General features: G+C 39.2%; 1 pseudogene; it reads right to left on the bottom strand.

Moving 5' to 3' along the window:
* Nucleotides 1–16892: 16892 nt before the first annotated feature.
* Nucleotides 16893–22420, bottom strand: LOC145164454 (uncharacterized; annotated as a pseudogene).
* Nucleotides 22421–22829: the final 409 nt, after the last annotated feature.

Here is a 22829-nt window from a genome sequence, read left to right as displayed (position 1 = left end):
AGGTCCAAATACATCTTAGTGGCCCCGGGATGGATCCAAAATATCGATCTATGTGCCTCCTCCATCAGTACACGCCGAGCTCCGCCCATATAGGGCACCCAAATCCGCCCTCAGAAAGTCAGAAGCCCTCGACTATCCATCACAACTCAGACACCTACCCAATCACCCGCTCCCTCTTGCGGTTCTCCGGTCTTACGGCCTCCACCTGGTCCTCTCGAATGGTATCTAAGACTGGGGTCATCACCGTCATCCTCATACACACATCTCGGATCGAAGCACTCTCTGCTCTACGGCTCAGGGCATCGTCTACCACATTAGCCTTGCCCGGATGATACAGGATCTCACAATCAAAGACTTTCACCACATCCAACCACCTCCTCTGTCTCATATTCATGTTGGGCTGATCCATGAGATACTTCAGGCTCTTGTGGTCTGTGTATATGGTACACCGAACCCCGTAAAAATAGTGGCGCCAGATCTTGAGGGTGAACACCACCGCCCCCAGCTCCAGATCGTGGATGGGATATCTCGTCTCATGAGGCTTCAACTGCCTCGATGCGTATGCTATCACGTGCCCCCTTTGCATCTGCACTGTACCCATCCCTAAAATAGATGCGTCGCAGTAAACCACAAAGTCCTCCACCCCCTCAGGAGGGCTAACACCGGGGCTTCGCACAATCTCTGGCGAAGAGTCTCAAATGAGGCCTGCTGCTCGGGCCCCTAAGTAAAACTAACACCCTTCCGGGTCAATCTGGTAAGTGGGACGACAATCTTGGAGAAATCCCTGATAAATCTCCGATAGTAGTTGGCTAAACCCAGAAAACTCCTGATCTCAGTCGGGGATCTTGGCACCTGGCATCTCATAACAACCTCAATCTTGGCCGGATCGACCAATATCCCATTCTGGTTTATAAGGCTCCCCAAGAACTGGACATCACGTAACCAGAAATCACACTTGGAGAATTTGGCATAAAGCCTCTCCGTCCTCAACACTCCAAGAATCTCTCTAGGATGCTCCTCATGCTTCTCTCTGGATCTCGAATACACTAGGATATCATCGATGAACACGATCACCGATCGATCCAACATAGGCCCGCACACCCGGTTTATGAGCTCCATGAACGCTGTCGGTACGTTGGTTAGCCCGAAAGGCATCACCACGAACTCGTAGTGCCCATAACGAGTCCTAAAGTCCGTCTTCTGAATATCCTCCTCGCAAAATCTCATCTGATGATACCCATATCTCAAATCAATCTTGGAGAACCAAGATGCCCCCTGTAACTGATCAAATAGATCGTCGATCCTCGGAAGTGGGTAACGGTTCTTGACCGTCAGTTTTTTCAACTCCCGATAATCAATGCACATCCAGTGTGAACCATCCTTTTACTTGACAAAAAGGATCGGAGCTCCCACACGGTGAGCTACTCGGTCTGATAAAACCCTTCCCCAGCAGCTCCTGGAGCTGTGAGGATAACTCCTGCATCTCTGGTGGCGCAAGGCGATAAGGTGCCTTGGCTATAGGCGCCGCTCCTGGAACCAAATTAATCCGGAACTCCAGCTGCCTCTCGGGAGGCACACCCAGTAACTCCTCGGGAAAAACATCCGGAAACTCACATACTATTGGAACCTCGGCGATAGAAGTCGGCCTCTCTGTAGCAACCCGCGTATCCATCACATACGCTAAAAAGCCCATGCAACCCTACTGGAGACTTTGTCTCACTCTGGCAGCAGAGCAGAAAGCTGATCCAGATATAATACCCTCACCGTATACCGTAAGTACTCCCCCACTAGGGTCTTGTATAGTCACTAGTTGTCGCTCGCAGTCTATCACAACTCCAAATCGACTCAACCAGTCCATGCCCACTATGACACACACATCACCCATAACAATCGGTACCAGGTCTATCGGAAACTTAACACCAAAAATCTCTAGTATACACTCTCGGATCACGTCAATAGCAAAAACCGCATGCTCATCGGCTATAGAAACCCTCAGAGGTCAACTCAAAGCCTCACGTTGGATACTGATGTGACGACTAAAAGCTAAGGACACGAAGGATCGACTCGCACCCGAGTCAAATAACACCAAAGAACGTACAGAGCTCACAAGAAAAGTACCTATGCACAACACAATATAAGCATAACATATCTCAAAAGAATATAAATAAGAATACATATCGGCCACGACGTCAGGTGCTGTGCGGATCTCCTCCGCTGCTAGCTGAAAGGCTTTCCCACGAACCCTCGGTGGTCGACTCTCAGCAGCACGCAAAGCAGCAAGTGCAGATCCCTATGATGATCCCTACACGAGCTGAGGGCACTCGACCTTTCGATGGCCGGTCTGGTTGCAGTGAAAGCAAACTGAAAACCCCTTGGGGCAATCCTTCGCCACGTGCCTCTCTTCGCCAGATTTGTAGCAAATCCCCGCACGACACGACCCCTCGTGACTCTTGCCGCACTTGCCACAAGTGTAGACCTTCTGGCCCCCAGCTCTGGTATCAGTGGGCTTAGCCCGCTTCGTCGCCGGTTGCGACTGCACCGGTCTCCGGTCCATACCCCGGGACTCCTCCTCCTCCCTGGTCTGCATCTCAAGCTCAATCTCCCTCCTCCTGGCATTGGCCTGAAGTTCAGCTAATGTCCTGTATGACGATTTTGCCACAAACTCTTGTATATCCCTCCTCAGTATGCTAAAATATCGGCTCACACATGCCTGCTCAATGGACACGTGCTCAGGGCAAAACATCACCCTCTCGTGAAACATCCTCTAAATCTCAGTCACTGACTTTGTCTTCTGTCTGAGAGACATAAACTCCTGTGCCAATCGTTCCCTCTCTACTGGGGGATCATACTCGTCTTGGAACATCAAAACAAACCTCTCCCATGTCACTGCAGCAAGATCTGCAGAGGTAAAGCTAGCTGTCACAAACTTCCACCAGTCCTTCGCTCCCAACCGAAGCTGGTTCAGCACAAACCGAACTCTCAAGTGATATAGGCATGAACATGTGTAAAAACATCCCTCGATATAATAGATCTATCTCATCGCAGCAATCAGATCCTGTGTCCCATCAAACTCTGGTGGCTTCGTGTCACTGAACTCCCGGAACAACAATGAGTCACCTCCCTGTGGCCTAGCAGCGGCGACAGCTGCGGTGGCTGCAGTAGCAGCGGCCTTAGTAACCGCGGCATACCGCTCATCAAAAGTCTTAATCAAAGTGGTCTTAATAGACCCAAACATCTTAGGAATCTCTGCTCGAATAGCTACGGCCACCTCCTTGTGAATCATCCTGCGAATCTCGTCATTACTGGTCCCACTTCGCTCGGGGTTGTGGCGTGTACCCACCATGATGTCTCTGAAACACAACACAAAATCATCAGAGACTCGCTCGAGCATACTCACACTCGATCACTCATCCCTACTTGTTCCTTATCATCCAAAAGATTCTTACTTAGGTTGGGTACATATTTGGTGCTTTTAGTAGTATCAGACTACTCTCTTAGTAGACCCCTTACCAATCATCTAGGTATGTCCCCTAGATTATCCCTCGCCTCAGAATTCTCTCTCTAAGTGATCCTGTTGGATACTCTCACTCAGCTCATACTCAAAGCACATGACAGATAGCATCGTCTCCTAAGCTAAGGCATCAAAAATCAGGCAACTCTAGCCCCAAAATATGAAATACCTAGCCTATCCTCTAGCATGCATCACTAACATCCCATAAATATCTCATAATACAAATAAGTAAAGGTATTTTGGGAAATCACCGTTCGGGCTCTGACTGATTGTACACACTACTCCATCTCGATTTCTCTTAAAAATCTCTCATTTTAGAAAAATTCATTTCTTTTGAAAATACTTCTCAAATCCCCAGTTTGAGTTCAGACATACCCGAAGGTGCATCCGAATCCCTCAAACCAAGGCTCTGATACCAACTTGTAACACTGTAAATTTTCAAACCAAAATTTTCATTTTAAACACATTAAACTCATAACACAATTTCTCAAAACCACAATTATCCCAAGTGTCATCAAAATCCACAAAATAAAATCATTATACCAGAATTATAAAAATACTCTCGCTCCAGTGTATACTATCAAGCCGACGCCTTCCCGTGATCCTGAGAAGTACCTGAAACACATAACACATAACACGGTAAGCACGGAGCTTAGTGAGTTCCCCAAAATACCACACATATCTCATTAACCTCTCATGGCTATACTCAGATAAGACCCTCTGGTCAATGTGTCTCAGTGGGACCCTTTGGTCCCACAACTCAGCTGGGCCCTCCGGTCCCTCAACTTGGCAGCTCAATATAATACACAACATATTTATCACAAAGACAATAAGCACGATATCTCAATACACAGTATATGCACATAAGACCCTCCGGTCACACATAGATTACCACTTAAGGTAATTATAGTGAGAAGATTCACCTTGTAAGCTAGCAAGTAACAATCTCGTACACGGAATCTCGAACTAGCCTCCGCCTAACACATATAATAATTATCTCTAATTATACTCTACTCATACTCAAAATATACCAAAGATTGCTCTCTCTCTCTCTCTAACTCTTGGAATGGTTAAAAGACCATTTTACCCCTCCATGGTCTTCATTACTCATGTTAACCAAACCCTAAAGTCAACAGAAGTCAAACTCGAGTCAACAGTCCATGTTTGACCTGACTCGCCGAGTGCACCCATGTGACTCGTCGAGTCCACTCGTTTCCTCAGAAGTCTCGTGAAGGTCCAACTCAGCTCGTCGAGTTAACCCCAACTCGCCGAGCTATCGTATGATCAAAATTATCAGGACAAACCCTAACCGACTCGTTGAGTCGGCTCATCGACTCGGTGAGTCCATTCAGACTCCTTTCTCATTCAGACGATTTCAAGGCAGAAAACCTTCCCAAACTCTAGATCTACACTCTCAAGGCTCGATTATCACGTGAAGTCACAAGCTTTACGTCCATGCATGGCACTTAGGGCTTGAAATGCCAAGAACATGCTCTATTAAGGGTTTTTCACTCAAAAGCTCTATTATGGATGAATAAAGCAGGGACCTTTGCACTCTAGGGACCTCTCAAGGTCCAAATCTGATGTCCAAATCTCTATGTGAACTCAATACACTCAAAGTCCCAATATTAGATGGAAAAAGCCCTAAACTCCGATAATTCGAGATCTACCCAACAAAATGTGAAAGGTGTGGACTTTTTACCTTTCACAGAAGCTCCTGGATGAAATAGCCACAAATCTAACAACCTCTTCTCGTCCCTTGGCATGGAATCCTTCCTTTCTCTTCCAAAGATGCACCAAACACTCAAAGTTAGCCCAAATACTCTCTCTTAGCTCAATGGCTTATTAGGGTTTTCTCTCACTGAAGTTGGGCAGCCGGTGAGCCGCAAATGAGGCTATAAGTGTCCTTAAATAGGCCCCAAACCTAGGGATTTAGGGTTTCATCACTCAGCGTCTACTCGGCGAGTCGACTCTCTGACTCGTCCAGTATGTTACTAATCCCACGTGGCCAAACACGACTCTACTCGACGAGTTGTAGCACCTACTCGTCGAGTTGCTCAATAGTCCTAAAAAATAAATAAATAAATAATATACCTCGGAGACCGGATGTTACAAACAAGGCATATTATGCTGATTTTGGTGATGTTATCTCGTTTGATGGGACTTTCCGAACAAACAAGTTAGTTATTCTATCTACTTTTTTATTGCTTATTCATATATGAATATTTTAACTTTTATGTTTAACATTCAGTTTTTATTGTTGAAATTATTCTTTAAAAATATACTGTAACTGTATTCATACATGAATATTTTTATATTTACTTATGAATACATCAAAAATTGACTTTAATGAACACTTTTTTTTGTGTGTTAGGTATCGAATGGTTTTTGTTCCACATACTGCTATTAACCATCATAAAAAATCAGTTACTATTGGAGCGGGTTTGCTAGGCAATGAAAGCATTGAGTCCTACTCTTGGTTGCTTAAAAGAGTTTCTTAAAACTCATGGGAAAGAACCAACACTTGTTTTAACCGATCAAGATGCTGCAATAAAACAAGTTATTGCGAATGATTTTCCTAATTCAAAGCACCGATTATGTATGTGGGATATAATGAAGAAGTTGAAAAACAAGGTATTATTTTAATATATTTCAAATATGTATGATAGTATTTAGTTATTCATAGATGAATATAGTAATTTTTTCAAATACTAGTTTATTCATTTATGAATATTTATTGATATTTTACTTTTTCATATTTATTCATTTAAGAATAAATATAGAAATTTATTTTATTTTTGTTTTAATACAGATATCAGATGATTTATTTACGAACACAAACTTTAGAAAAAGATTCTCGAAGCTTGTTTGGGACATTAATATGAAACCTGATGTATTTGAGGTGAAATGGGGTTTGCTTATGAAGGAATTCAATCTGGAAGACACGAGATGGTTTAAAGTCATGTTTACAAAACGTGATTCATGGATACCTGGATATTTTAATGATATTGCAATGTGTGGGTTGATGAAGGCTACATCGAGGTCAGAGAGTATGAATTCATTCTTTAATACCTACTCAGAAAGTGGTAATTTACTTTTAAATTTCATGGTGAATTACGACACTACCATTCAAAAGCAAAGGAATACTCAACGAGAGCTTGATAAGGCATCAAAGAAAGCATCATATAAAATGCAAACACCTCGAGAAATAGAACTACAAGCATCAAAGGTTTATACAAGTACATTATTTTTTGAGGTGCAAAATGAAATATATAAAGCAAGTTTTTTCTATACATACTCGTATGTTGGTATTGAAGATGGGTGAGAAGTTTACATCGTGCAACAAAACAACACTAAAAGCGAATTTAAAAATAAATTTAAGGTAATTTAATAGTTTTTTATGAAAAATGTAATGTTTATATATGAATATGAGAATATTCATATAAATGAATATTCTTATCATTTTAATATTAGAACATTTTCATATATGCATATTTATTTATTATTATTCATATATGAATATGTATTATTGTATATGATTAGAATGTAATATTCATATATGAATACTTATATATGATTGTTCATATATGCGTATGCATATATGAATGTAAATGTGTAATATTTTTAAATTGTTATTTTATTTTTTTTACTATGTTTTTGTATCAGGTTGAAATAAAAGCTGAGAGAAAGAAATAAATTGCAGTTGTGAACATTTCAATCATATGGGTGTTTTAATCTGTCACACCCCCAAACCGAAACGGCAGAAACCTTCGTGGGCGGAGGACGTCATGTATAGTATCACAACAATTGAATCATAGTAATCAAAGCAACAACAACAGTTGTATTAATAGTATAATGTTTACATTGTATTTGAATCATACATGATTGACTCCAGAAGCAAATAACAAGGACTCGAAGCTACTATGCTCCATCTTCTTGAATCCGGTGCGTGAACCTATCTACTAATGTCCTGAGAATACAAGTAGGTTTTGAAAGATTATCAGCATAAAGCTTGTGAGTTCATAAGTGTTTTGTTTTATAAAATTTTTATGTGTTCATTCAAAAAGTACGTTATGATTCTCCTGAAAACCTTATATTTTCTGATGTAATGAATGTTAAGTAAAAATGATTCTTGCTAGCTCTTCCTACGAGTACTTAGTGTATAAAAATTATATACAATCCAGATCGAACAAACAGTCGGTTGTGTGGTTCTGCCCCCAGCCCACAACCAAACAAGGAACAGGAAAAGAGGCGGAGGCCACACATTCCACTTGTTGTCGGATCCTCATGTACATAATCCTGAAGTATTCACTAGATACTTACAAAGTTAACTGTATTGGTCCTTTGATATCTGTTGATATTGTTCCTCAAGAAAATCCAATATTTTCTTATGAAAAGCATGATTAAACCATTCCTTCTATGACTTCTTAGTTTATACTAGTTACATATAAACCAATATCAGGTAGACAGTTAATTGTGTGGATCTGCCCTAAACCCACAACCTAACAGGGAACAAGGAATGAGGCCGAAACCGCACATTCCACAGTCTATCAGATATTCTTCATACGTAACCCAAATGCATAAACTAAGGAGTCATGTAATTAATAATGAATATTCGTTAGTTGAATAATGAACCAACTGTTTATAAAGTATTGATGTTACCCTGGAAAATCCTATATTTTCCCTAAGTGTAAGTTCTTGAATTATCTGTTCCAAAATCGTGAAGTACTAGTATCTACCATACTTATGTTGTTTAAGCAATGTTCCGTTTGAAAACCTTTGTATGAAAGCCTTTGTACGAAAACCCTGGCTACCACCAGTAATGTATAGTGGTCTTGTTACATAAATAAAACTAGTTGAAAACGTGTTATTCTGTATATTCAAAGTGTTGTTAATACCCTACTGTAATCACCTAGTACATACGAGTTATAGAAATCTAGATCGAACAGACAGTCGATTGGGTGATTCTGCCCTAAGCCCACAACCAAACAAGGAACAAGGAATGATGCCGGAGATCACACATTCCACTGCCAGTCGGATGTTAATTTCATATTACCCTAATGTACATACTAAGTCACCACATAGTTACTAACTCTGTTGACTGATTGTTAGGTATATAATTACGTGAACGAGTCTTTGTTTCACCTGTGGATTCTTATAACCATACTATGGACGATCAACATTAAGACATACTCGGACGTTGTGAAAAATGACGTTTGTCACCCTAGATTGAATGTAGCTAATAGTAAGGGTGCAGGATTGCCACTCCCGTATAGATCTATACACAAACTCACGCTCTCCCTCCAGGAGACTCTGGTTACAAGGCGTCTCACATTGTAGTTCTCTCAAAGAATCCAAGAATAATACTAAGAAAACCCTTTATGTTATTAACATGAACCCTTATAAAATAATATCTTTTATTTCATAATTCATACGTTTGTTTCTTTGTTTGAAAACTGTGTTTGCAACGTTTGTATCTTAACATGTTTATAAAACTGTCTGCAAATCTAGTAGTAACTATGTTTACCATGTTTAGTAAGTTCTATGTTCAATATATACTAATGATAAGAAAATATAATAAACCAAATTATATTTTTAAACACAAGATTACTTGTGCTTTTACTTGTATCCTCCCCCTGAAAACATTGAAAACTTGGAAAAATATAGGGCTATGAACTCACCTGAAGTGAGTGGTTTGAATGAAAGATCGATATGGGATGCTGAGTGTCAAGTGAAGTCTCGAACACAAACAGATCATATTTAGCATGTAATAACACATATATGCATCAAATTAGGGTATATCACAACTAGTTATGATAGGAAACCACCCTAGCGACTTGGAAACACTTGAAACTAAGTGTTAGAATCATATGTGATTGAATTAGGGATTTTTACGGCCACACAAAGGTGTGTACGGCCCATGAGTGTACGGTCGTACACTCATGAAGAAGTGTGCATTTGAGATGTTTTTAAGGTCCTAACTAGCATCAAGGAAGTGTTCTAGGTCCCATGCTTAGTTTCAACGCAAGTTTAAGGCCAATAATGAGCATCAAAGAGGGTTTATAGCCCTATGAGGTGTGTACGGCCGTACACTTGGGTTTATGGCTATACACCCTTCATGTTCATGCTAAGCTGGTCGATTTCAAGGTGAATATCAAGCATTTCTAGTAGGTAACAAGCATAGGAAGCAGTTACTCACAATATGGAAGCTTGAAGAGGGTTTACAGCCACCAAGAACTAGTGTGTGTTCTTGGTGTTCTTGGTGAAAGATGAAGATCTTGCCAAAGATGAAATTAATGAGATGAAAACATGGATTCACCACTAGCTAAAGCAATGTAGCAACAATTCAAGGTGGGAAACACTTATATCTTTGAAGATCTTGGTGAGAAATGTGATGATAGTTGAGAGAGAATTCCGAAATCTAGGATTCGAAGTGTAAAAAGTGTTGGAAAATGGCTAAGTATCACTTATATAGGGAGAGTGTACGACCATGAGGGGGTGTACGGCCGTACACTCCTCCTGAAGGAGTGCTTGGACCAAACTGCAACTTTACGACTTTATTAACTCATCCCTAAACCCAACCTTGATTGTACTTAAGCTTAGAACACTTAAACGGACCCTAAACAATGCTAAAAGATAGCAGAAACGAGTCTGACTTTCAATGATCGAGGTAACTTAGAGATTGAGATTTCTGGGTTGTCACATCATCCCCCCGTTAGAGGGAATTTCGTCCCGAAATTCAAGTAGAGAATACAAATCATGGACTTGGAAAAAGATGAGGGGTATCATAAGTGTCTCATCGGAGAGACACTTCTCTAGGATCGGTAGGGTACCTAGGTTTCATAAACCCCTCGTGCTCTCCAGTGAATTCAGATCCTCTCTGGGTGTTTCAGTGGATCATCACTGTAGTATCCGCTGTTCTGGTCTGCGAATGGTGTGTAGGTTTGACTTGCCTGACCACGTTCATCCAACTGGTAGAATTCCCTTTTGTGGTCCTGAGCATCCTTTGTCCTGAAGTCCATCGTAGGACTCATACCTGGTTCATCTATCATTGTCTCGTGTACACATTTCGTATATAATTAGGATTGATAAGACGGCCGGATGGGTGGCTCTTCGCCAGGTCCACAACCAGACAAGGAACAGGAGAGAGGGTGGAAACACACATCCCGAGTCCGTAGAATCTTAATTATATACCACCCTCGCATGTACATTTAACCTTGCTAGGCTAACCGTATCTGTCCCTAGCCTATGTGCTTGAACTTGACTTGCTGCGCAATTGGTGTTTCCAAAATGGTCTGCTGGGAATACATAAGGAAGGTTACAGGAGCATACCGTACTCCTCGCATGAGTACTTCGGAGGTTTGAAGTGAGAGATGAAATTTCGAGGTTTGCATCTAGTTTTTCGTTATGAGTGACCAGAGTTTTGTTATTCGATCGGTTTTAAGGCAAAGGGTCTCCTCGGTGACACATGGGTTTGGTGTAGCGTGGACTCAGCTGAAATAGATAGGATGACGTCGTCGGATCGTGTGTTAAGTTAGTTCGGAAAGAGTGCTTTGTTAGAACATCGGTGCATCTGGGTGTATGTTTCTGGTGCTTTCTGTTTTGATCCTGATATTACTACTACGATAGTTTTGTGTTGACTTACGTGTGTATTAACTGAAAGATTGTTCTCGTGAATGATACTTGATATTATGATTCCTATCAGGTCTTTCTATAATCCCTTGGTGTCTACAAATCATATATAATTAAGATTGACAAGACCGTCGACTGAGTGACTCTGCCCTAAATCCACAACCAGACAAGCAACATGACATAAGGCGAAATCATGCACTCTAAGTCTATCGGTTCTTAATTATATATGGCCCTAATGTTTACACCAAGTCATTATAGCTTACCAGAAAGAGGATTTAGACGAGGAAGAAACTATTATAGCTAGGATTTAGTTGGGAAACGTACCACTGTTCTCAAGTGGTTCCGGGGTAGACTCTCCTCCAGTTATCATTAGCACTCTTCCTTCCTCATCAGGGTTTCTGGCCAATGCACAATCTCTCCTGTAGTGTCCTGTTTCACCACACTCGTAGCAGGTCTAACTTGCTTCCCCAAATGGAACTTGAGAGATTGGTCGTGCCGGTGCCCTACAGAAGCGAATGGTGTGTTCCCTTCTGAGGCAGTTCTTGCAATACAACTTTCGACACCTTCCATTATGATGAAAGTTGCACTTATTACATTTAGAGAGGGTTCCAGCATAACGACTGCCTGGTGTTGAAGTGGTTGGCGTCGTGGCAGCATAGGCCGCACCCGTCCGTTGTCCCTCGGAGGGTTCTTGTGTTGATTGTCTCCTTTTTCTGTTTTCGGACCTTTGTTTGTCATCACATTCTTCGGTTGACTCCTGATCCGGGTCCATTATGACTTGGTGGATCCCATAGTCCACCAATGTTCGAGCCAGGTGTTTGGCACTGTCAAATGTAAGAGGTTTCGCTGCTAATACGTTTCCTTGGATTTGAGAAGGTAGTCCCCAAATGTACCTCTCTACCTTCTTGCTCTCCGAGGTAACCATACCCAGGCATAGCGCAGCTAAATCGCTGAATCTATCGGTGTAGGCATCTATGTATGAGCCTGCCATGGTAAGATTCCATAGCTCATGCTCTAGTTTTTGTACTTCGCCCCTCGGGCAGTACTCTTCCAGCATCATCTGTTATAGATTCTCCCAGCCCATCGCGTTTTCTATTGGAAGAGTCAATGACTTGACATGGCTATTCCACCATGTAAGGCCTCTATCAGAGAAGGTGCAGGCAGAAAACTTCACTTTGCTTCCCTCGGGGCATGCGCATAACTCGAAAATCGATTGTGTCTTCTCGAACCATCGCATTAGGGCGATGACTCCCCCATTTCCATCAAAGGATTTGGGTCCACAAATCATGAAGTCCTTGTATTAGAACTCCCTTGTGTGTCTGTGGTTAAAGTTGTTGGTACCACTACCCGATCCACCGGTACCACTTGCATTGATTTTAGTCATGACAACTGTCACTGCGGCTGTTACTGCCGCCTGAAAGACGACCGGGTCATACTGAGGAGGTGGTGGCGGTGGTGCGTTGTTTTTGTTTTTGTTCGACTTCTTCGGTGGCATATTGCTGTCAAAAGGTTTAAAAGACGAAACGAGGGTAAGTTCATAACAAAGGTCTACGCAACATAGACTTATGAATTTGATAGTGACTACCCTCTTAATGAAGTTATGGAATCTGGTTTACTGTTACTTAGCTGATATGATAAACGCAATAAGCCTGACACATAGTGTGAGCTGTGTAATCACTAACTCACTAGATAATATTAGTTAGTTAATTATTAGTATGACGTATATGGTGCTCTACCACCTTACGCGCCTCGGGGGGAGTTTTTGTTCTAGTTATGATGGTCCTGAATTCGGATGTGAGGGTTTGTTGTTTCTGGGCTTTCTTATGGCTCTCCTATTCAATGTAGACCATGCTTCGGGTTTTACCACAAATCTCCATCACTTCCTGATGAAAGATTTGCATCCTCGTATCATTCCTTCTAGGAACCCTCTTTATGAATCCTCTCTGGTTCCTCCTTGATTCCTCTGTTGGTGATTGTAGTGGAGTGGCTACCTCTATCTAGGTTGGTCGCGTGAGAATGGGGATGTCTAAAGAATCTTATGAGATTAAGTAAACATTTCTTCTTATAGTTATTGATGATCCAAACTGGGTCCTCCTATAGTTAAGCAGTGCATGCAAGCTGTATATAACCAAGATCAAATAGACCTTCGAATAGGTGATCCTACTCCAAAACCACAACCAAACAAGGAACAGGTAGTAGAGCGTAGATCACAAATTCTGAGTCTATAAGATCCCAATTATATATAACCTGGAAGCGTGCACTTCGCAACTATAGACCTGCCAGTAAAGGACTTTTAGTTCTCATTCAAGTTCGTTATAGTGCCTAAAATACTCCTATAGTATTTTATCTTTATGTTTCGTTTTAAGGATACTTTTGTATATGGAGTTAGGTAAGTTTTAGACTTGTTGCAACACCACCATCACTCCCTAACACATGTTGGTCATATCTCAAATAAATATAGTTGATCAGGTTATATTTATTCCAGATATGATTACATAACTACTCAGGTTTGACTATAGTGTCCAACATCTAAATACTTTTGTTTGTTTTGTTCTTACTTGTTCTTATTGTAATACTTGTTCTTAGTATGTATGATTATTAGTATACTTCTCGTAAAATACTTATATTTCAAAAGTATACTTTTAGTCAGAGCACTCCAGCCCCATTGTTATCTATAGTTGTATATCTTTTACTGGTTCATATACTAAGTTCACTATACACAATGCTCTGATACCAATCTGTCACACCCCCAAACCGAAACGGCGGAAACGTTCGGGGGTGGAGGACGTCATGTATAGTATCACAATAATTGAATCATAGTAATCAAAGCAACAACAACCATTGTATTAGTAGTATAATGTTTACATTGTAATTGAATCATACATGATTGACTCCAGAAGCAAACAACAAGTAAAGACTTGAAGCTACTATGCTCCATCTTCTTGAATCCGGTGTGTGATCCTGTCTACTAATGTCCTGAGATTACAAGTAGGTTTTGAAAGAGTGTCAGCATAAAGCTGGTGAGTTCATAAGTGTTTTGCTTTAGAAAACTGTTATGTGTTCTTTCGAAAAGTACGTTATGATTCTCCTGAAAACCTTATATTTTCTGATGTAATGAATGTTAAGTAAAAATGATTCTTGCTAGTTCTTCCTGTGAGTACTTAGTGTATAAAAATTATATACAATCCAGATCGAACAAACAGTCGATTGTGTGGTTCTGCCCCAAGCCCATAGCCAAACAAGGAACAGGAAAAGAGGCAGAGGCCACACATTCCACTGGTTGTCGGATCCTCATGTACATAATCCTGAAGTATTCACTAGATACTTACAAAGTTAAATGTATTGGTCCTTTGATATCTGTTGATATTGTTCCTCAAGAAAATCCAATATTTTCTTATGAAAAGCATGATTAAACCATTCCTTCTATGACTTCTTAGTTCATACTAGTTACATATAAACCAATATCGGGTAGACAGTTAATTGTGTGGATCTGCCTAAACCCACAACCAAACAAGGAACAGGGAATGAGGCGGAAACCACACATTCCACAGTATATCAGATATTCTTCATACGTAACCCAAATGCATAAACTAAGGAGTCATGGAATTAATAATGAATATTCGTTAGTTGAATAATGAACCAACTGTTTATAAAGTATTGATGTTTACCCTGCAAAATCTGTTAGGGTCGAATTATGTTGTAATATGCCGAAGTTTGTTTTACCCTTCGTATGTTTTGTAAAGTTTATTTACTAAGGTGTATTTCGTACGAAGCTTAATTGTCAATGCCTTAGTATTTTTTGTATGCTTTCATTGTTCCTAAAAATATGGAACTTTACTAGGGTTATATAAGTGTCCTTTACAGAACTTGTCTATTTTCTCTGTAAAAGTTGGAAGCATAAATGAGCAGAAAACAAATCTTATTTACACCTTCTGTTCAATCTACATTCGTTTAACTCTGATTTTGATTAATACTTGATTCTACGATTCTTCAATTGGTATCAGAGTAGGAATCATGATATGAGATCTAATTTTCATTCAGTTTCAAAAGGTTTTGGAATCAAAATTCTGCTTCAAAAAGTTCCGCATCTTTTGACGTGAAAAAGTTTTCTAGATCTTGAGTTGTGATTCGATTCTGCAACAGATTTGTTGAATCGAGTATTCTACTTTGTTTTTTTGTTCAATTCAGCTATTTGCTCTCAGATTCTCTTTGATTTCTCATGAATTCTCAAAAATTTTCTTCCGTACATCAATGGCGAACTTCAATCTCAACTCGATGACTTCATACTCTCATCTGCTAGGATCTTCAACTAAGATTCCTATGCTCATTCCTGAATACTATGATCAGTGGTTTGATCGTATGCAGGATTACTTGAATGGAATCGATGAAGAGCTTTGGACTTGCATCTCTGGGAATGTTACTCTTCCAACGAACCTTCAACCAATTGGATCTTCATCCAGTACTACGAGTGTGGAAAATCAAAATGATCGTATGAAGAAACTTGAAAAACGATGCATAAGGGAGTTGCGTGGTGCATTGCCTCTAGTGGTGTATAACTATGTCAGAAGTTGTACAACTGCAAAGGAAATCTGGAATAATCTCAAAGAAAAGTTTCAGGGCAGCGAGAAGACGAAAATCAATACAGTTAAGCAATGTTTGATTGAATTGAAGGATTTCAAGCAAAAATTTGGTGAAACGATTGAAAGTTACTATGATAGGCTGAATGAGCTGATATACAAATGCAATCGTTATGGAATCACAAGGTCTGCCATGAAATTCAATCTTACCTTTGTTATGGGACTCCGTAAAGAATGGAGAAGTGTTAGCATGATGGTGAAAAATCAACAGAGTTTCGACACATCTTCTTTGAATGATTTGTACAATCAACTGAAAACTCACGAAAGTGAAGTGAATGAAATGGCAGAAGAGTCGAAGCTCAGTCTGAGAGGTCCATTAGCACTTGTCTCAAAAGTGACTGAAAAGGAAACTGTCGAAAAAGATGATTCTGATGATGAAGAAGGGTTTATAATGAATTTGGATGACGAGGCAATTGCTTTTTACTCTAACAATCGAGTCAAAAAGTATTTCAAGAAACCATTTAATTCGAAGGTGAAGCAAAGTGAAGGAAAAAGAAGTTTCGTGAACAAAGCTGCAGGAGAAGAGAAGAAGAAGTATGAGAAGAATGATGTGAAGGGTACTGAGGAAAAGAAAGAGAAGAAATTGAAAGGAGATTCTGGTATGGATTGTCACTATTGCAATGGAGCCAATCATTTAGCAAATGATTGCATGCTTCGAAAAAAAGATGAAAAGAAGAATAGAGTGAAGGATGAAGCATATTATGTGGAGGGGTTGGAAGAGATACGTACGAAGGCGAAAATTTTTTCTTTGGTGGCCAAGGTTTTGAAAACCGGACCGGACATCGAACCGGCCGCCATACCGGGTCGATGGGTCAACCGGTTCAACCGGTCGGACCGGTCCAAAAAACCGGATGAACCGAATGACGTCATTATTACATTATTATTGTATTTAAAATTTTAAAATATTCCAAAAAATACAAAAATAAACTTTAAACCAAAAATACCAACAAACATAAGTTTTCAAAATTAGATAAAAGTACCAAACATATTAAGTACCATGAACATAATTCTCCAAATCATGATTCTAGTCTTAAAAAAAACAAAGTTCACAACATAAACATCAAAATACCATGGTATGTATCAGAATACAAACTTCAATCACAACTTAATTTTCATCTAAAGGAATCCATGTCAATTTCTTCTAACGCAACTCCATTATCATCTTCTTCATCATCTTCAATATGAAATACAAATTCAGTTTTAGGAAAACTTAGACTCAAATAGAAGAATAACATAAAATACTGACCTTTAGAAGCTTGGGATTCAAACATTGTTGATTCATTGTAGTTTGGTGGTTCTTCTTCAACCATATTTTCTAATTCATTATAATTTAGTTCACCTTCTGGTATTTCATCAACCACCCAAAACTCGATTTTATCAATACTTTCATAATCGATCGGATAATAAGACTTTTTGTAATCCTTGAGCCTAGAAAAAAAATATTAATATGCTTTTACACATAAATAAAGAAAGTGAAAAAAGAGTTTGAAAGTATAAATTACCTATTTCGTAAACGCAAATTATAATGAACATAAACAAGATCATTAAGCCTTTGATGCTCCAACCGATTGCTTCTTTTAGTGTGGATTCTCTCAAAAACACTCCAATTCCTCTCACATCCGGAAGAAGAAGCAGTTTGGCTTAAAATTCGAATTGCAAATTTTTGCAATTCCGGAGCATCTCCACCATGTAATTTCCACCATTCATCTAATGGAAAATTACAAAATTATATCATAATATTTTTACTATAATTCACTATTAATACTATTTTGAAAAAAAAGTTACCTGGACGAGTAGTATTGCGAGAAGCGAAAGCAAGTTTTCTACTAAAACTACCCTCATGTTCACGAAACAACTTTAGTTGGTCCGTGAGAGTTAGACCATCCACAGTACCAACACTACTATAACGCTCAATCATATCTATAACCCCCCCAACCACCTCTGGTTTCTTAGAAAAATTTTCATGATCATATTGGAAGACTGGATTCAACCAGTAAGCAGCAGCATGAAGACTCTTACGCAACATCCTATCCCACCGATTTTTAATGATGTTAGTATACGGGGTGTACAACTCTCTATTGTTGCGAAAAAGTTTCTTAATTCCTTTTTTTCCCTATACATCCCTTCGTATACATAACCTAAAAAAAGAAAAAAAAAACATCAATTAAAATAATAAAAATGATAATATATTTGTAAACATCATTAAAAAAATATATAAAAAATAAATAAATTATACCTAAAGCCAGCTTCTCATCCGAAACACAAATCCGTAAGAGTCTCAACATTGGGATCATCACTTTTACTCTTATAGCACAATTATTCCAAAAGCTTTCATTCAAAATGATAAGCTTAACTTCTTTTGCCTTTTCTAATCTAATCACTTTTTTATAATTCGGGGATGTGACCATAGCTTGCAAATCATGTTTGTGATCACACAAACTCTTCAATGCAATAAATGCAGTACCAAAACGAGTGGCACCCAGCCAAATAATCTCTGTCCAACCTGGTCTTTTTCTTAACCAATAAAATGGCCATTTGTGGTTATAAATAAACTGTAACCCTCGATGCAAGTGTAACCAAATCAGCGACTTCATGCATCTCTGACATGTCCTTCATAGTCAAGTTTAGAGATGGGCACAAAAACCGGATTGGGCTCTAGGATCCGATCCGATCCGAAAACCGGATTTGGTCAAAACCGGTTTTGACCGAACCGGATCGGATTAAACCGGCCACCGGATCGAAACCGGATTGAGTATTCGGACAGCATTTCGGATTGACCCTCGGATTGAGAACCGGATTCGGTTCAAACCGGATCCGAAACCGGATCCGATCCGGTTTTTTTTTGACCGTTGAAATTTCGGAAATTTGAATTTTTTTTTTTTTTTTTTATAGCCGTTGGAAAGGGGAAAAAACGGCTAGTTTGACTTTTCTTTACTTTTTTGCCCTTCCAAACACATATAAATACAACCTATTTGCTCCATTTACATTTTACACACATTTCTACTACTTTCTACTTCTACTTTATACTTTTATTTTCATAATCTTCCAAGAAATGAGCTCCCGAAATTCTACCGCGGCTCAAGAGTCGGATGCAACGGTGGTTAAAATCTTACCAACCACTCGGAGTAAAGATGTTTGGGAACATTACGATTTGTGTTTGTTGTCGAATGGGAAAGAAAAAGCAAGGTGCAAGCAATGCGAGATGTTTTTGGGAAAAGATGGCAATAGTACGTTGAGGAGTCATACAACAAAAACGTGTCCGGTTGTAAAAGGTCAAGGCGATCCGGATCAACCAAATATTACTCCCGACGGTTCGATCTTTATTTACAACAATGATGACATTCGTGAAAGCTTTTGCAAGTTCGTCATTCAAGAGGGCTTGCCTTTCAGCCACTTCGACAACCCACGATTAACATGGATTTTGCAGGAAAAAATGCAACCACAATACCGGCAAGTAAGTCGCACTTCTCTTAGACGTGATGCTTTAAAGTACTGGGATATAGCCAAAAAAGATATGCAATTGGGATTTTTAAATATAAAAACCGGTGTTTCTTTAACGTGTGATGTTTGGTCCTCCACCGGTACTTGTCCCAAAAGCTATCTTGCCGTCACGGCACATTGGATAGATCCCACTACTTGGGTAATGAACAAACGAGTTATTGCTTTTGAACTTTTTGCGCATCCTCACACGGGGGCACGATTATTTGCAATTTTAGTAAGCGTTATAGAGACTTATAATTTACGCGACAAAATCTTCTCTATTTCGTTTGACAATGCAAGTAATAATACCGTCGCGGTAAAAAGATTAATTGCAAAATATAAACCTATTTTGGATGGCTCGTTTTCATACTAGATGTGTTTGTCACATTATTAATCTTGCGGTACAAGATGGTTTAAAAATGATAGATTCGACGATTGAAAAATTCAAAACTGTGTTAACTAGAGTTTTTGGAAAAAATAAAGCTACAATCGAAAAATATCGAAAGTTTGCCATTTCCATAAACGTAACTCCATATAGTCCTCATTGGGATGTTGACACTAGATGGAGTTCAACATGTATGATGTTTGAAAGTTTGACACGTCAAAGAATCGCTTTACAATTATTTTACGACACAATTTCAAAAGGAAAAAATCCGGTTTCGGATTATGATTGGGATTTGATGGAAGAGTTTGTGGAAATGTTAAAAGTTTTTAAACAATCAACCACTTTTTTATCGGGCGTGTATTACCCTACAAGTCCGTTGTTACTAAATGAATTATGGTTGATGTCTGCACAATTGGAGCGTTTTGAACAAAGAAGTGAAATATTTGTTTTGGTTACGAGACCAATGAGACAAAAACTAGTCAAATATTTCAAAGAAATGCCACCACTTTTTACTTGTGCCGCAGCATTAAACCCATGTATCAATGTTACTGGTGTAGAGGCTTTGATTACCAAAATTTCTATGTCTTTAAATTTGCACAAAGATGACTCAAACTACATCCGTAACCAAATACACACTTTTAATAATACTTTTACTAATTTGTTTGACATTTACGCTACAAAGTATGGCGATATGTCAAACACTTTTGCAAGTGTAACCGACTCTACTAGTGGTGCATCGGGTAGTGGTGGGGGTCGAACGGATTTTCATATCGACCTCTATAACTACCTTTTGGAGGAACAAAACAAAAGAGCACGCACATTAACCCCTAGTAGCGAACTTGGAATTTATATGGGGTCAAATTTTTTAAAATTCATGAGTGCACCACAATTTAAAATTTTGGATCTTTTGGCTTGGTGGAGAGAAAAGGAAGCACAATTTCCTATTCTCTCCGTCATGGCCCGCGATTTACTAACCGTCCAAGCTTCCACGGTAGCTTCGGAATCCACTTTTTCTTTTAGTGGTAGAGTTTTATCAAAGTTGAGGACGAATCTTACCCCGGTTGCGGTAGAGGTTTGCGTTTGCTTGAAGGATTACTTGGATTCGGTGGAACGTATACAACACTTGGCATCACTAGAAGGCCCACTACCACAAAATGTTGAACCGGAGATCATGGATGAAGAATATGCATAAGGCTTATCAACACCTCCGGAAGACGAAGACGATGACGATGAAGACGAAGACGAAGATGAAGAATATGGTATTGATGACACCCCTACTTATTTGCGTGGCGGTTAAAGAATATTTTAGTGAAGGCGACACGAAGTGGAAGACCACAAAAACTATTTCTATTTGGCTAAACGTTATAACGCCACTTTATTATTATTATTATTAGTTAACTAGTTTAAAAACTCTTTCTAATTCGACGTTTGATGTATGTTTTAACTATTTTAATGAACCGATGTTGCATTTTGTGTTATATATGAGGTCCAAAAAATATTTTTTTTAAAAAAAAAAAAAAAAACCAAATTCGGATCGGATTTCGGATCGGATTGTAACCGGATCGGATTAAACCGATTCGGATTGGGGCCTCGGAAAACCGGTCAAATCCGGTTTGAAACCGGTTCGGATTATTACCTTATTCGGATCGGCTATGACCTCGGAAAACCGGATCGGATCCGGATCCGGATCGGATCGGGTCTTTGTGCATCTTTAGTCAAGTTCATGCAGTGCGCTGCACAAGGAGACCAAACAATAGACGAATACTTCTCACATAACAATCTTCCTGCAGCCTTATAGTTTGCAGCATTATCAGTGACTAAATGAACGACATTCTGACGACGAACAATCTCAACAATCTCACTAAATAAGTTGCATAATGTTTAAGCATTACTCTTAATATCTGAAGCATCAACTGATTTAATGAAGGAAATTCCTTTTGCACAATACACCATAAAATTGATATAAGTTGTATCCCGCCACCCATCACCCATAACTGTACAACCATTTTCTACCCAGTAACGTCTATAAGAATCAACTATAAGTTGTATGGACTGTTTTGCATCTTTCAACAACGTGACACGCATAGCATGATATGAAGGCCCCGTGTATCCATGACCCATACTAGCAACTTTGTTCATTGATATTTGGAAAAGGGGAGAATTCACGGCATTCATAGGTATGCAAGAATCATAAAACCACATAGCAAGAGCTAAATCTGCATCATGCCACCTTTCCTTACTTTGCAATGTTGCCTTAATCGATGGTTGAGAAGGATCATGCATACCTCGTTTGAAAAAAGGTGGCACTGTTTTTGTTTGAAAGGTAGGATGAGCTTTTCTCTTTCCATGTTTTTTTTGAGTTGATTGTTGGGTGAGTACTTGAACGTCATCATCAACATCATATATGTTATCTACATTCACCCCCGCAGTATCACCAAGCACACCGACACGTTTCTCTTTTGTTTTTTTGGCATTATGATCCAATGAACTTTTCATGACAAACTTTATATCTCCTGGACAACTGGGACATGCTGAAATAGCACCTGTCACTCCAGCAAGGTGTTGTTTCATTCTATTGATACCTCCACCGTTATACGTTTTTTCACAAAAAGTACAAAAGTATGCCTTTTTTCCGCCTCCACCATTAAGTTGAGTAATATACCTCCAAGCAGGATCCTTTTTTGCTCGAACATTTGGTTGAGTAGAAATTTGTGATGGGACAGTATTCGACTGTGCTTCTTCAGATGGATGGGAACTTGATCCAGGAGTGCTCATAATCTCTACTATAAGTCTATAATAGACACACAAACAACCAATGTTACATTTATATCAAATTATTGATAATCCTAAACAAATAAACATGATAAACAATCTTAAAAAATCATAAATGTTAACTGTACAAAAGCTTTCTTAAAACAATAATAAGTTATTGATAATCCAACAACTTCAAACAGATACAACATGCTCTTACTACAAATTTTGATTTAGAATCTCATTATCTTGTTTGTTTCAGCTATGAACCTAACCCTCAAAGTGAATTAGCTAAACTAAAGTTAACTATACAAAAGCCCCTAAGACCAAATGTTTTCTGAAAATTCCATGATGGTGCCGACTGCCGACCCTAAAATAGGAGCCATATATTGGCCTTTGCTTTTAGACTTTTATTCTATAATTCTATATAAAA

The sequence above is a fragment of the Lactuca virosa genome, chromosome 3 (assembly GCF_052849685.1).
Source record: "Lactuca virosa cultivar CGN04683 chromosome 3, Lactuca_virosa_CGN04683_v6, whole genome shotgun sequence".
NCBI classification, from domain to species: Eukaryota; Viridiplantae; Streptophyta; class Magnoliopsida; order Asterales; family Asteraceae; genus Lactuca; species Lactuca virosa.
The sequence above is the reverse complement of the archived record's forward strand: the minus strand, read 5'-3'. Positions and strand labels throughout refer to the sequence as shown.